Raw genomic sequence first — 2,642 nt, 5'->3', positions numbered from 1 at the left:
AGAGTTTTATTCATCAATTCAATTAAAAAAAAAAAAAAAAAAAAAAGTAATATATATTTCATCAATCACTGTCTTGTGTATCCTACTGATTAATGACACATATTCATGATAATGTCAACATTATCATTGCCGCTATTCACATGTTATTAATTCCTTAATAATGATGAGAGATCAATAGTCTGTCTTAAACGACGACTCTTCAGTCTGTTAACAAAGACGATCACATTAACAACCAAAAGTTTGAGCTATTAAGCCTAAATTTATTCCTAGAATATAGATTCAATAGATGTTTATCCTAAATCAAGACCTAAAGAGTATTTGCCAATAAAACATCAAATCAAATATCAAATTATGAGTGATCAAGTCATAACAATAATTAAGAACAAGGATAAACATTTATATTCATGAGTAACTAGAATATATAATTATAAATCAAAAGAGACATTAAAGAGTATGATTGATTATATATAATTCCAACAAAGAGAGGTTTAGCTACTCATTGTCATGGTAGTTTTACAAGATCAAGATGAAAAGAAGAGAAATTGGTCTTCAATAATGATTTCCAAGCTTTCTCCAATGGTTTTCTCTCAATTTTGTGTGTTCTCTCTCTTTGCTGATTCTAGATAACATCATACCTAAAAGTCACACCTCTAACGCTTATAGATGTGGCTTACCTGATATGGCACATAATTACAGGGAGAGGAATGGATATAACCAAAATTCTTTCTAGTCAAATCCACAATATTTCCAAGGATAAACCAAATGTGCGACCTCTAGCCTTCCCAACATTAATCATTGGTTTATGCGCTGAACAAGGTGTTACCATACCACCACTCTATCATGCAAAACTCAAACCTAAGATCAACGAAAGCTTCATCCACATATTTGTGTGTGGTAAAGGGTGTAGGAGAAGGAAATTCAAGACCACGAAAAACTCGAGAAACATCTCCATCCATTATTGTTGTTGCTGCACTTGATGTTGCATCCATGGATCTACTCACGAGAGCATATATGACTCACATGTTTCCCAGATAGGCATTGATGGTATCTCGATACCTCTGACCCAAGAGATTCGGGTTCTGGTTGATCCTTAAAAGGGTAGTCATTGACATAGAATTCTTTACCAATATCCGCATTGATATTTTCTGAAGGTTATTCTAAAACTTCTCATCCTCTTCTCTCAATCTCATTTCGGAAAATAATGTAGTCGCCTATTTCTAACGACACTATCCTTTCGAAAAGTAGCTGCCTTTTTTCTAGTTGACATAATATTTCTTCATTTAACCTTGGGGGAGTATCTTTCGTCTTCCTTTTCTTGAAAGCAACTTCTTTAACTTGCTTGCATGGTGCCATATCTGAAATTAAAATGCAAGAGACAACATAAAAAAATTAATTATGTCATGATAGTTGCTATATAAAGAATCTCAATGGAATGTACAAGCTGCTAAGATATAACACAAAATAGAATTGAACACATTTGAACATAGAAATTAGTATTCGGAGCTGTCAAATTCACTTACCTAGCATAAATTTTGCTCAACAAATTTGATAGGTGGATTGTGTATCAATTTCATCATGCATGCTTCATGTGAATATCACAACAAATTTCGTTAATTCTCTTTTTTACATCACATTCCTCTAAGTCCTACTTGCTTGTTCATGTTAGAATTAATCCATAAATAGAAGAAAAAAACATGAGCATAGGCCAAAAAGTTTACAACCTCATCAACAATAAGTTCAGTTCCTAAATCGACTCGAGTATGTTACGTGACCCATCATTAACCAAAACAAAGAGACAATTTTTTTTTAAATCCCCAAATTTCCAAAGACAAAATTGGAACTTTAACAATAAAGTTTACAACTTTTATGAATTAACCCCCCAAAGCATATTTCATTAGTTGAAACAATGGAGATACACATCATAAGACCAATTTCTCACTCAAAATTTCAACCCTTAGTAAGTTTCACGAAATTAACATCAAGCAACTCCAAACCTTGGCAAGTTAATTTCTAAATTGTGAATTGCACATTTGATACATGCATCGAGGGATTGAAATAAAACAAACTTAGAAGACATGCAAAGGAAAGAAAACAAAATAAAAACACTTCAGAGTTCATACCTTATGATTCAAAATGCAGAAACAGAATATGGATGATTGAAACTTGACTTTTGCTTGAATGAGAAGAAGACTTTTTTAAGTGTGTTGGTGTAAAAAGGGAGAGAGCTTAAATGTTTAGGTAAGAAGAGGAAGAGAAAAGTTTTGATGTGGGTGATTAAAGGAAGTTGAGAGAGAACGTGAGAATGAAGGTGAGGGATTTTGTGTTAGTGAGTTGTAGGAAGATGATTGGTGACTTTAGGAAAACGAATTCTCTTTAGTGACGGGTGGTTTTAGTATATTTTAAAGTAAAATTAATAATTAAAATAATTAATAAATATTTAGATGAGAGAGAATAATTAATTAAGAGAATAATTAATTAAGAGAAAAATAAATATAAAATTATCAAAATAGAAAAATTAAAGATAGAGAATTTCAATTCGAAAATTAAGGTGAGGTGGGTGAGTAGTTGATACGCGAGTAGTAAATAAGAGTGGTTGAGTGGGTATTATGAGTAATTAAGAGTAGTGGGTGATTTAATGTATA

At 31.9% G+C, this 2,642-nt stretch overlaps 1 long non-coding RNA gene across 1 annotated transcript; it reads right to left on the bottom strand.

Moving 5' to 3' along the window:
- Positions 1 to 405: 405 nt before the first annotated feature.
- LOC105852345 (uncharacterized) lies at positions 406 to 2,366 on the bottom strand. The gene is made up of 2 exons (XR_003473366.1): positions 2,121 to 2,366; positions 406 to 1,355 (listed from the first exon to the last, which is right to left on the bottom strand). It is a non-coding gene; the product is annotated as an uncharacterized lncRNA (long non-coding RNA).
- Positions 2,367 to 2,642: the final 276 nt, after the last annotated feature.

The sequence above is a fragment of the Cicer arietinum genome, chromosome 6 (genome assembly GCF_000331145.2).
Source record: "Cicer arietinum cultivar CDC Frontier isolate Library 1 chromosome 6, Cicar.CDCFrontier_v2.0, whole genome shotgun sequence".
Taxonomy (NCBI): domain Eukaryota; kingdom Viridiplantae; phylum Streptophyta; class Magnoliopsida; order Fabales; family Fabaceae; genus Cicer; species Cicer arietinum.
The sequence above is the reverse complement of the archived record's forward strand: the minus strand, read 5'-3'. Positions and strand labels throughout refer to the sequence as shown.